Genomic DNA, 13,556 nt, shown 5'->3' with positions numbered 1-13,556 from the left:
TCAAGATTTTAAAGTCCAGCTGAGAAAGGTTCAGCTTTGGAATTGGGCCTTTTGCTTTCAGGGTTCTGGCGTCTTGGATCTGGATTTCTCCTGCAGAGCGCTTCACCAGTAAGTCAGTTGACGGATGAATCTGTGTGACCCTAGGTCCTAAACTGTCCCTATTTATGTATTTCCCAAAGGGGTGGGTAGGCTGATTATACTAAGCCCACCCTCTAAGAATCCGATTGGTCAGAGTATTTCCCCTCTCCTGATTTGAGAAGGAAATCTAGTGTCATAGTGATGCTGCAATTTACAATCCAAGGAGTACCTCCCCTTTGTTTCAGTACATTATATCTATTTTACACATGAATCATATTTACAATATCACCAACTTGCTAATAATACATATTCACATTAGAGATTTAGCAGGGCACCTATCCGTCTGAGTTCCATTTTAGTGCGAGCTTTGGTTCAAAATTGACAGTTTTTCACGCTTTTTGTGGGTTACACAGTGTTAGATATGTCCACATTTTTCTCCATGCATGCGCATTACATCTGGGCATAATCCTGCAAACTTTCATATTCCTAGCATTATCACAATTGCTACAACATCCAAATTTCGGTAGCGCTGTCTCTGAACATCGCACAGAGCTCAGAGTAGTTTCAAACCGTGAGCAGCATTTTCATATTAACAACCTCTAACTTACAGTTTTTTACAAATTGTTCACAGTTTTCTATGAGTCTTTTTTCAAAAATATATTTTCTTGTAATCTAAGATACACAAATCTGTCTGGCCCCAACTCCAGAGTTGCATGGGCCCAGAGCAGTAAAGGGCTCCCTTTGCTGGCAGTTAGTTTCTGTTGACACCCGAATTTGCATTTCCTTTCAGTCCAGGAAGCCTATTGTCTCTCTCCCAGAGAAGCAGAGCAAAATCTCCTCCCACCTCCTTTAACAACTCAATGACAGTTTCTGAGCAGAGAGCAGGGGGAAGATTTCTTTGTTTGCGGCAAACTGTGGAATGTGCCTTTGAAGTACTAAGGCTAACATTAGTTCACTTTTAAAACACTGTTTTAAAATTGTCTTTTCTAAAATAAAATTTACATTTTCAACAAATATACACACAGATCTCTTCATTCCAGTCTTTTTAAAACATAGAAATTTAATTGTAGCAACCTATATTGCTTTTGATGGCACGTCTCTTCTTTTCCACAATTTGATCTTAATGTACAAGTTTAACTAACAGTATAAGTAAATGACAGCTCTGACACAGGGGAGCGGCGGTACTGCACCCATATCTGACAGATTTTTCCAGGCAAGCACCTTTTTGAATGTGGATTTTTTTGTGATGAAATGTGCTTCTCCTGACATTGTGCTTAGGTGGATTCTTTAAATAAAGTGATGTTTAACACCCAACAAGGATGTTGGATCTTTTCTGATGTTTGGGTAACATGATTTTGCACTTTCAACAGCCAAGGAAAAACAGATTTTAAAGCACTTCTGGGTTTTTCTTGGAATGCAACACTGCCTTTTCAAATAGTTCCATTTCACTCTGTGGGCAGCCCAATGACAGGTTTTGGTAGTTTGGTCTCCGGTTTTACCACTGACACAGGCAAAATGGATTGGCGGCCTATTTTTCAGGTTTCCCTGCGCACTTCTCAAAGATTTTTAGCGCATAGAGCTTTTTGACAGCCATCTTGTTGTTTCTGATGAAAACAGCACACAGTGATGTTGTAGGGCAGAGCCTAGTGGGTCAGAACATCCCACAAGCATACCCTTGCGATTTGTCATTGGGCATCCATCAATGGGAAGTCGCAAGACTGGGATGATCAGTCTCTTTTCTTTTGGTTCCAAAAATGGCAAAGTTCATCCTCTCTTCTTCCATCAGGGGTGGATCAACCAGTTCCTCGCCCAGTCCTGATGTGGGTATGAAGCGATACCCCGGGCCCCTTGGATCTTTGCTTTCGGCCCCTGGTGGTCCTCCTTGGTTTTAGTTTCCATGGTTTCCAATTCTAGGATGACAAAGCAAAAACATATTTGTAGACATTTCCCCACCACTATTAATGTAGTGGGGCGGACACATACATTTTGACAAATCAGGACACCTTTTTCTATTAGCAGTTTATTGACTATATTGATGGAATATGTTATAGTTGGAATTCTAGGGAGCTGGAGTGACCCCCTCTGGGGTTCCAGAAGACTCCTCCAGTTGCTGCAGAGTGTGCCTAGGATGTCAATACTTCAGTTGGTTAATATGGACCCACTTGTCTTCCCCCTCTGCCAAACTGCCTTTGGGGATGCAGATTTTGTAGGCGACTGGTGAGATTTTGTCTACAATTTTGGCTTGGTTCCTTTGGAAATTGTAGAAGTAGACCCGGTCTCCTACATTGTATTCTTTTCTTGTAGTCTTTAAGTCATAGTGGGTCTTTATGCTGTCTGCAGATCTTTCTAAATTTCGGTGAGCATACGCAAAAACATGTTGAAGGTGTTTTCTTAGATTTTCAACATACTCATGAGTTGTGGAGGCATTGATCAATGTCTGCTCTTGGGTTCTGTAGAGCAGATGCTGGGTAAGCACCATTCTGCGTCCAGTCATCAGCTCAAGCAGTGACATTTTAGTTGCAGGTGAAGGGGTAGATCTGATGGCCATTAGGACAAGAGGTAATCAAATATCCCAACTTGGCCCAGAATCTGCTACAAACTTTTTTAATATGCTCGCATTTGTCTTGTTGTATCCCTCTACTGCAGCACTAGAAGCTAGCTGGTAAGCAATGTGTAGCTTCCTTTTGACCCCAAGTATCTCCCACATCTTTGTCATTACTTTGCTAGTGAAGTGGCTACCTCGGTCTGACTCGATCCTTTGGGGTAGTCCAAAACGCGAAAAGATGTGGTTGATCATCAGGGCAGCTGCTGTTTCTGCCTTGCAGTTTGGGGCCAGGAGACATTCTACCCACTTAGTAAACAAGCATGTCACAGTCAACATGTACTTATTTCCCCTAGAGGAGCGAATCACAGGCCCAATATAATCGACTTGTAAATCTGACCATGGCAGAGTCATCCCCCTCTTTTGGAGAGGAGCATGGCGCGTGAGGGATGTTGGCTGAAATTGTGCACACACAAGACACCCCTTCAAGTATTGGTCGAGGTCCTGTCCCATGTGTGGCCAGGATGTGACCTCTCTTAAGATTTCAAGTGTTGTATGAAACCCCCCTATGACCAGCTGTGGCTGCATCATGGGCGTGACTTAACATCAGGCTTCGGAATGAGGTAGGGACCACCCACTGATCATGGCCAGCTAGGGATTTACTCACCAACAAACTGTCTTGGATTTGGAACATTTTTGGACATTTCATCAACACTCTGAGGTCCTCTTTCCCAATGTAATCGGTATCGTCAGGGGAACGTCCTCAGGGTCCTCAATGTGTTGATAAAACTTGCCAATTATTGGATCCCCTTTTTGAGCCGTAATCAAATCAGCATCTGGGGTCTTCTTACTGCACTGTGCAGTTGAGAGTTCATTGTGAGCATTTGTCTGGGACCTAGTGATGGCAGTGACCTGGATTTCCCCCAACAGGGACTAGATCTCAAGTAGATCCCCTTGGATGGCTCCGGTTTTGGCCAGCTGATCAGCTAGGTCATTTCCAGTTTTGTCTGGTCCCTCTACTTTAGAATAACCTTTGATCTTTTTCCAGTAGATGGTCATCCCATTCGAGGTGACCAGATCATTAATGTTTTGAATTAATTTCCCATGTTTGAAGGGTTTATTATTAGCACATAGCGTGCCTCTGGTTTTCCAGTTAACCAGGTGCTCCACGAACCCGTTCCGTACATAATCCGAATCTGTGATTATGACCAGTTTGTGGAGTTGATGTTGGACAGCAGTGAGGATGGCTTAATGCACAGCCGTCAACTCTGCCACTTGACTACTTTGGGGACCAATCTTGTACCCAGCGGAGGGTTCTGAGGTCTCATTCACCCATGCATTCCCTACGCCGGCCAAAAGTTATTTTTCCCCGTTGTTTTCAACATGGTAGGAGTATCCATCCACATAGACAGTGGGCATTCCCTCACACTTGTCTTCTTCAAAGACTTTGTGTGAGGAATTGAGGTATGCCTCCATGTTGTCCTTGATTTCTAGACTCTCGTCCTTGAGACAGTTTTCTCTGGCACAGTCATGCAAGTCAGCCAGACCTTGTGCGAGGGGACTCTTCTTGTTTTGGCCATATCTGACCTCCACAGGAAAGCCTTGCTTTGACAAAATCCAGGAAGTAATTCGGGAATTACTCACATTTCCGGCCCAGATTCTGTTACTTTGGAGATGTTGCAGAGGCTGGTGTGCAGTCTCCACTATGATGTGCCCCCCCTGGAGGAACAGGCGGTAATTCTTCAGTGCCCACACCGTTGCCAGGAGTGCCTTCTCACAATTGTTGAATTTTTCCTCCACAGAGGATAAAGTTTTGCTCGCATAGGAGATTACTTTATTGACCTTGTCATGCTTTTGGTATAATACTGCAGTCAAGCATGTATTGGAGAACCCTGTCTCCAAGTAGAACTCCTTGTTTTGACAGGGTAAGCTAGATAAGGCACTTGTGAGAGGCTTCTTTTGAATTGTCTTACTGCCTCGGCTTGTTCTGGACCCCACTCCCCCCTTCAAAAGATGAATCAAGGGTCTTGTGATCTCTGCGTAGTCCTCAATGAACTTTCTACTGTAATTAGTCAGTCCTAGGAGGCTCCTTAGTTCCCGCAGAGTTGTGGGGTCTTTCAATTTCTGGAGTGCTTCCACTTTCTGTTCCTGGGGACAGAGACCCTGAGGAGTAATCTCATGCCCCAAGAAATTGACACGGGTTCTACACACTGTTCCTTTTGAAAGGAGAGTTTTGCTCCGGTAGCCCTCAACTGTGTCAGAGCATAACGGATCTCCGCTATGTGTTCCTCCAAAGTTGAGCTTTTGATGAGAACATCATCTACATAAACCAGGTTACCCCTTTCACCCAGGTTGGGCATGGCCTTATGTAGAAAAATGTTGAATTCATTGCCGGAGTTGATGTATCCGAAGGGAGTCCGGGTCCATGTGTACTGCTGCCCCCCAAAGGTGAAGGCCAGCTTGTATTGTTCCTCCCTACTGACAGGTTCAGTCCAGTACCCATTGGTCAGGTCTATTGCAGTGAATACCTGTGACCCCTGGATCTGGGCCAGCCTTTGGTCAATGTAGGGAAGAGGCCATCGGGAAGTATGGACCCGTTTGTTGAGCTCCCTAAGGTTGGCGCAGAGTCTCCACTGGCTGTTTGGCTTCAAAATCCCCCAGCACCGGATTATTGAAGGTGCTGTGGACTGGATGGATTATCCCACGGGACTCAAGGTTCTCAATTATTTCAGTAAGGGACTCCATTGATGCGAGAGGCAAGCGATATTGCTTCACAAACACTGGAGTCATGCCAGGGTTCGTGGGAATTGTTGTTGTGTGGATGTCGGTGCGACCACAGTCATATGAGTCCATCACAAAGAGATCTTGAAAATCCAAGAAAACTTGTTTCAATTTTTGCTTCTGCTCCGAGTCCCACAGGCATCAGCTAGGTTGACTCTCTCTTCAATCATCTGCCTGAAGCCCGGAAAGACTTCTGGTTTTGCTATCTCAACGGCCTCCTCCAGCTGGGTGGAGAAGTCCCTGGTCAGAGTGCTGATTTGGACTGGTGGCTTCCGCTGGGGAAGGCAGTCCTTGCTGACTTGGAAAATCACCTCATCCCTCCTGAAGTCACAAGTCACATCCTCCTTACCATAAGGGCAGGAAGTGTACACCAGGAAGTTCCCCCCCATGCCGAGTAAAGATCCTGTCTGGTGTTGTGTTGTCATCACTGTCAAAACAGTCCTTGGGGATTGGTCCTAACAGTTAATTGTCTAAATCTATGGAAAAATGTCGGTCATCAACCGCCATTCCAATAATGTTGCCTGCGGCTAGAGTGATACTCTTTAAGTCACTGTTATGCACCTCTATTGAAATGGTGTCATGTTCTATGTTGACTAGTGGTATTGGGTTTACCCCCAACCCTTGCTGTTGGAGAGAAGTATTTAGATGAATATAGGCATCAGAGTTTTTCAATTTCTGTCCTCTTTTAACTTTCACTTCCAGGGAGAATTGTCGGGTCCTTTCTGGGATGGTGACTTCCTCTCCAATCTGAATTTCAACTGCGTAAGGCAGCAGTTGAGCTGACCTAAATGCTTTCTCCTGGTCATCAAAGCTCATGGGATTGTCCGCTAATCGGTTTATTAGGTCCAAACTAATGGCAAAGCAATTGAGAATGTCACTGCCTAAGTCAAAGGCGCAAGTGACGTCTCGCACAACCCAAAAATTATGGACTATCCTCTTGTTGCCTATGGAGATTTTGAGCATACACCTGATTGGCAGGAGATGTTTGGAATTGGGTGTTTCTAGATCAATTTCCCATTTGTCTACGAGTCTAAATGTGGGAATGGCTGGATCTTTTGGGAGTTTGCGGAACATGGCTTCGCTGATGAAGCTCTTACCATTGTTCACATACCCTTCATTTAATTGAACAGGGATGAACAACTGCTCTCCGATTTGCTGAATATTAGCCAGGCTTTGAGCTGATTTCTCATCTTTCTGGACTTAGGAGTGGGAATGTCTGATTGTGGATTTGTAAAGAATTTCATAGTGTTTCCTTCCAGTGTGGAATGCCACCTTAGACTGGAAGGAAGGTTGATTTTCAGAAATGGAGAGGACCCCCATCACCAATTTGTTGTCCTACTGCTATTACTTTCACGTCTGGGATTTGGTTGTTCTGGAAGTGAAATTCTACTTGGTCAGATTTTTGTTCAACCATGTGGCAGGTGCCGTTTAAACCAACATGGTTGACACTCTGTTTTAATTTTATCGGTCGGTTAGTCTGGGTCCAGAGGACCTTGTTTACACAGTCTATTAGGGGTGACAACCTTCGCAGGAGGTCTTTCCCTAGTAAACAAGGTGTGCCCTCTGGAGTCACAACTATGACCGGGTGCTTCACCTTGTGTCGCCCAATTTTAATGTCCAAATCCGCAGTCCCCTCGACGGGAATTTCCTTCCTGTCAAAGTTCTGGAGTTGTCCAGGAAGAGGGGTGAGAGGAATTTGATATTTCTCCCCCCTTCCCGAATTCAGTTTATCAAAGGCCTTTTAGGACAGAAGGGTAGCTTGGGATCCAGTGTCCACCAGTGCCAACATTGTACCCTGCCCCTGTATTTGGACCGTGGCATCAAATCTTCCCACCTTCTCCTCAAGTGGGCACAGATAATGTACATTTTTGGACAACTGGTGGGTTAGTTTTTTAGTTTTGGACACTGATAGAGAAGAGATTTGGGCAGAATTCTGTGGGGAGTCTTGGGAATCTGAAAAGAAAAGGTGACAACTAGATATGGGATAAGTTTTGGGTTCCCCTGTTCAGGTGCTGGGCTGTCTCCCCCTTTTTGGAGGCAGTCACCAGGATGGGTTTGAAGCAGGGGATTTTCATGTTGTTGTTTCTGGGGGTGGATGATGGGTGGCGCTAGCTCAGTCCCCACATCTCCCCAGTCTGGATTTGAATCCTTTGGGACCCATTTCTCTTTGGGAGGAGTTCCTCCATCTCTGAAGGAGAAGATCCTTTTCCCAGAATCCTCTGAGGACCCCTCTTCTTCAAATTGGAAGATTTGTACCTCCTCCTCAAAATGGGTCTGTTTGGGTTCTTTGTTTCACCCACCCCCCCTCTGCTCCTTGGGTGGCAGACTTTCAGAGGCAGGAGATTTTGGTTCCAGTTCCTGGGTTTCCAGGGGCTTTTAACAAGTGGGGTAGGAAGCTACCTCCAAGGCTTTACACCCCCCTTCCCCTTGTGCCTCCTCCCTGGGAACCGGTGTGTTGTCGGGGTTCTGCCCCCATCATTGCTCTGGAGCACCAGGTCCGGAGTTTGAGGCGTTCTGCACCGGCATGCTCATCTGAGGGCTCTGTTGAGCCCTCAACATGTGACCCAGATCCTGTGCCATGTTTTGGACCTGGCGCTCTAACTGTGACACCCGCTCAAGCTGATACGGGGTTCTGTTGTCTCCCCTGGGCTGATCCCGGGAGGGGTAGCTATCCCTTCTCCGAAAATATCCTGGGTTTGGAAAATGTGGGTATCCCTCCACCCTTGGCCTCCCCTCTCCCGGATTAGGTTGTCTGGGCCAAGGAAATTGGGGAAAGAAGGATGGATGGTTTTGGGGTTGAAAGTTTTGCGGGTACCTGGAGAAGAAGTTCTGTCCAGGATTTGGGGAGTTTCTGCCCTCCTGGGGGAAGTGAGGAAGGAAGTTCCCTGGGTTAGCTGATGCCTTGTTGGATTCCCCCCCACCTTGGGCTGGAGGAGTCCACACATAACCCAGGATGGGTCTGTTCCCCTTGTAGTGGGGACTTATGTAGTCAGGGGAGTGAGGGATCCCATTTGTGGGACTACCTCCTTGGCTCCCTGTCTGTGACTGTCCCGAGTGCCTTCTGGGCTTGAGATTATTGTGATTTTGTGCAGGTGGGTTTGTAGGCCCCCCCATCTCCAAATCTAAAATGGGGCAACCTTCAACTCTGCCACCTTAGCAGCAGCAGGGGTGTTGGTTGCTTTGGGGCTTTTTTGAGTATTTTTTTCTTCTATGGGCTTTTGCACCTCATAAATTTGTGTGGCCTGTTCAATGACCCAGTCTAGTGATCTTTTCTCATGAAAATCTCTCACTAGCTGGGTCATGATGTACTTGGGGAGAGCATGCAAAAAAGTATTCACAAATTCTTTGCTGTCCGTGTGCACCCTTCTGGTGGTCTGCGCAAAGGCACGCTTTAATTCCTGCACAAATTCTAGTGGGGCCTGATCCTCCCCACATTGCAAATTGTAGGCTGCCTTACGAGCCTGCTGAGGATTTCTATGCACAGAAAAATGCTTCAAGATGGCCGCCCTATATGTGGACCATCTAGAATGATTTTGGTCCTCCAGCCCCGCAAAGAAGTTGGAGTATTCTGGTGAGAAGGTCCATTTCACATATTGAATACAGCTTTGGCTGTCCTTCAAATGGAAAGTTTCCATCATCTGCTCAAAGAGCTCTAAGTGCTCCCAAACAGAATACCTGATGTTCTTATGATAGGGTGCGATGATGCTCCTTATCGCTTTGATTTGCTTTAAGGGGTCCTTAAGCAAGGCCCTTTTTTGCCTTATTGGCCTTTTTGGTTCGGGTAACCCTGGTCCACTCCTCCTCTGACTTAGGCACTGCTTCCAGAGGTGCCCATCTGGTCTTCTAGGCTTTTCCGGATTCTGCAAGCCTGGGAATGGCTGGCAGAATGTGGGGACCTAGTCTCCTGTGACCTGGGGCGCTCAGAGGAGTCTTCAGATTCCTCCTTGCTCCCAGGATTTGATGGGTACCCACCCACTGTCCTAACTGGGCAGAGGTTTTTAGGATGCCCTTAGTGGGCCTATTCTCATGGAGTTCCCCACTAAATTTCACAGTACTTGGGTACCCACACCCAGATGCCCGCCCATCCATTCCTGGGAGGTGGTGCACTATGAGCCCCATATTTCTGATTGGATTGAAATCTGCCATCCCGTGGCCCTTGGCTCATGTGCGCCGGTGGACATGGGGTTGGCAGAGTCCCGGGATTGGAAGAGATGAAGTCCTCTGGTACTAGGGTTTCTGAGGTTATGCTCAGGTGTTTCCCTTTCCCAGTGAACCTCACCTCTGTAAGCCCCTGCTCACTGTTGCCATGCAAGAACCTGAGCTTTCTGTTCCTCAATCAAGGCCTTGCTAGTTTCTATCAATCTCTCTTGCATGGCTACCTGCCTGTGGAGCCTATCATTGTTCTCACAGAGAGCCTACTTTTCTCTCCTGCTTCTTGTGTTGTTTAAGAGTACTGGGCCAGTCTTTGCTGCAGGAGGGTTACCTCCCAAATCCTGTCCATACTGGCCTTGTCCTTCCTTGCTAGAGTATCTTCCACCCTCCTGGTGTGCTCTAACAATTTTTGATGGTCTTTTTGGAGGTCACCCAGTCCCTGAAGGGCCAGGTGATTTTCTCCAGCTTCTCTTTTAAATGACGGACTTCCTGGTCTAAGGTGTCCCTTTCCTGAACAAGAGCTTGCCTCTGTGCTGCCAGGTTGTCCCTCTGTCTTTGAAGCGCACCAGCTTTCTGGCACTCTTCATCAAATTCTGCCTGGGTGTCCAGGTCTTTCAGGATTAATGTATTGCTCTCTTCCTTCTCTCTGTCTAGGTGGCTTTGCAGGGTGACTACCTGCTCTGCGCATGACCTGTTGAAATGTATTTGTTGCTCCAGCTTTGTCTGGCTCTGCAGTAGAGAGTCCAAACCTTCTTGTTACTCCTTCTATAGGGCCAGCATTCTGGTATCCTGTTCTGCCTTTTCCTGCTGCAGGATATGTCCTCTTTCATTTTGATTATGTACTGCCTAATTTCATTTTATGACTCCTGGCTCCTCTGTAGCCTCTGCTCAGAAGAGTCCCTATCAGTTTGGGCCTTTTCTAATGCCTGCAGTTGCCAGTTTGCCAGATCTTGGCCCTCAGCATATTTATCCTGCATTTCTCCAATATATAGCTATAGATATGCCGCTATTTTGGCAATCTTGTTTTGCTCTTCCTTTGCCTTAGAGGCCATATATAGTTCACTCAGGGCCATATGTAATGGACCCTGATCTTGCCATGTATCTAATCCTGTTGCAGTGATCTGTTCTGTGATTGCCTGCAACCACACATTCTGATCCTGCTCTGTCCATTCACCACTTACAAATAATTTATGCAATAGGTGTTCTCTAGCCATATTGATCTCTACCAATGTCACCATTCTGGAAATAATATTTTCCTTCCTGATTTACAGAAGTTTATTTTATTTTTGCAAAACTGAACGTTTCCTTAGAGCGTTCCTATTGAGGGGTGCTTTTCACAGTATATCACAGCGTGGTAGCCCAACAGGATTTATGTACCCTGTCAGTTAGCACACTGTATTAGATTGTCACAAGTGGTATATCTAATTGAGAAATCCTGGATGAGCCCCCAATCTTGTAAGTGGTTTCAACCCAGCATTCCACCTAAGTCAATGCCTAGCGTGTGATGCACAGCTGGAACCCTTAATTATATTTTTGTGTCTAAGTTTTTATTTCTAAATGATTTACCCTTATATCATGCCCCTCTCTTTGAATCCCCCCTGGTCTCACTGAACCAAGAAGCAGGTTGTTTTGCAAAGTTAAAAGATTTAATTTATGGATTTTAACAATATATATATGTGTGTGTGTGTGTGTATATATATATATATATATATATCTCACACTATTAACATTTATACAATGATCAGCACATATCACAATAATCAACCATCTCTTTAATCAGAATGAGTCTGGATAAGAAAATAATGTAGCATAGAATAAAACTGTGGGTTCAGTCAAATGCAATGATATGAAATTGATGCAGCACAGAAATATTACTTTTGTGTGTTCAATCAAATGCAAAGCAATCACTCTTTCCCCCTGATACTACTCAATCCTCCCTAATATGCAATATAGAGATGGAAGGGGAGAAAACAGGTTTCAGGATTATACAATCTCAACCAGTGCAGTTTCAATCCCAATTCACCCCAGCAAGCGTACAGAGAAACAGGAATGATTTCAAAACAGGTCACATGCTTTTGAATGTGGCTTTGAATTAATGGGAAAACACTGAAAAATGACTTTAATTCTCTAAGTTGTATTGAAACCTAGTGGGAGCCGCTTTGGATAGGTTCAGGTAAACACTAGCACTGACGATTGAATAACTAGCAGATTGGAAACTGAATTATGAGGTCGGATGCAAAGAATAGCTATTTTACACGTGTTGAAATTGAGCCAAATGCAAAGCCACGATTGCGGCAAAACTATACGGCTGCTTTGGTTTCATTTGAAACCTGAGGATGTTAGCTTCAATCTGACATTTAAATGTTGTTTCTAGCATGTACGGTTCAGGAGTTATGAAGGTTTTAGTAAAGGTCGATTTTTCTCAGAAAGAGTCAAGATTTTCAAATGAAAGATGCGCTTTTGAATTACAAACAAGAATTTTCTTTACACTAAGGGAGGCTATGAAGATGCAAGATACCCAACGGACAGCCACCAGAACAGCGGCGCATCTGCTCTGATGTTTGCCCGCCAAGACACTTGTCTTTCTTCAGCAAATATATTAGCGCAAAGATGATATTATCACTACCATTAACAAATGACTATATGGATGAGGGAAAGATTCAGAAAAGACAAAAGGTTCTACAATGCAGTTCTGGATATGATAGAATGGGTTGGATAGGATTACTTAAAGATAAGAGATTGGCTAGGACAATTCTATGCTATGGATACTCACAACTATGGTTTGGAATAGGCCCGTCAAAGATCTGGTCAAAGGTTTTGGACTGGAATTCTGCTAGCCTTCCGGACAGGATTCAAGCACTTGGTTCTGCACTCAACGTGGCACTTTGGTCTCTGCACGGCCTCTGGACTGGATCTGATGGGTTGGTTCTGGTTTACAGCTCTGCTCTACTGGTTTGGATCTCTGGGTTCTAGCAAGAGTTCTTGGCAAGAAAGCAGAAGCAGCACAGCCCGGCTGTTCAATTTTTGGTGTACCCCTTGCAAGTCTGGGGGTAAAATCAGGTTTCAAGATTTTAAAGGCCAGCTGAGAAAGGTTCAGCTTTGGAATTGGGCCTTCTGCTTTCAGGGTTCTGGAGTCTTGGATCTGGGTTTCTCCTGCAGAGCGCTTCGCCAGTAAGTCAGTTGATGGATGAATCTGTGTGTCCCTAGGTCCTAAACTGTCCCTATTTATGTATTTCCCAAAGTGGTGGGTAGGCTGATTATACTAATCACACTGTCTAGGAATCCAATTGGTCAGAGTATTGCCCCTCTCCTGATTTGAGAAGGAAATCTAGTGTCATAGTGATGCTGCAATTTACAATCCAAGGAGCACCACCCCTTTGTTTCAGTACAGTATATCTATTTTTCACATAATCATATTTACAATATCACCAACTTGCTAATAATACATATTCACATTAGAGATTTAGTAGGGCATGCATCCGTCCAAGTTCCATTTAAGTGAGAGCTTCGGTTCAAAATTGACAATTTTTAGCACTTTTGGTGGGGTACCCAGTGTCAGATCTGTCCACATTTTTCTCCATACATGCGCATGACATCTGAGCATAATCCTGTAAACTTTCATATTCCTAGCATTATCACAATTGCTACAACATCCAAATTTCGGTAGCGCTGTCTCTGAACATCACACAGAGCTCAGAGTAGTTTCAAACGGTGAGCAGCATTTTCATATTAACAACCTCTAATTTACAGATTTTTACAAATTATTCACAGTTTTCTATGAGTCTTTTTTGAAAAAGATATTTTCTTGTAATCTAACATACACAAATCTGTCTGGCCCCGAAGCGCTCTGCAGGAGAAACCCAGATCCAGAGTTTGATGGGCCCAGAGCAGTCCGGGGCTCTCTTTGTTGGCAGTTAGTTTCTGTTGACACCCAAATTTGCATCTCCTTTCAGTCCAGGAAGCCTATTGTCTCTCTCTCAGAGAAGCAGAGCAAAATCTCCTC

The sequence above is a fragment of the Ambystoma mexicanum genome, chromosome 7p (genome assembly GCF_040938575.1).
Source record: "Ambystoma mexicanum isolate Mex_15411 chromosome 7p, UKY_AmexF1_1, whole genome shotgun sequence".
In the NCBI taxonomy this organism is placed as follows: domain Eukaryota; kingdom Metazoa; phylum Chordata; class Amphibia; order Caudata; family Ambystomatidae; genus Ambystoma; species Ambystoma mexicanum.
The sequence above is the reverse complement of the archived record's forward strand: the minus strand, read 5'-3'. Positions refer to the sequence as shown.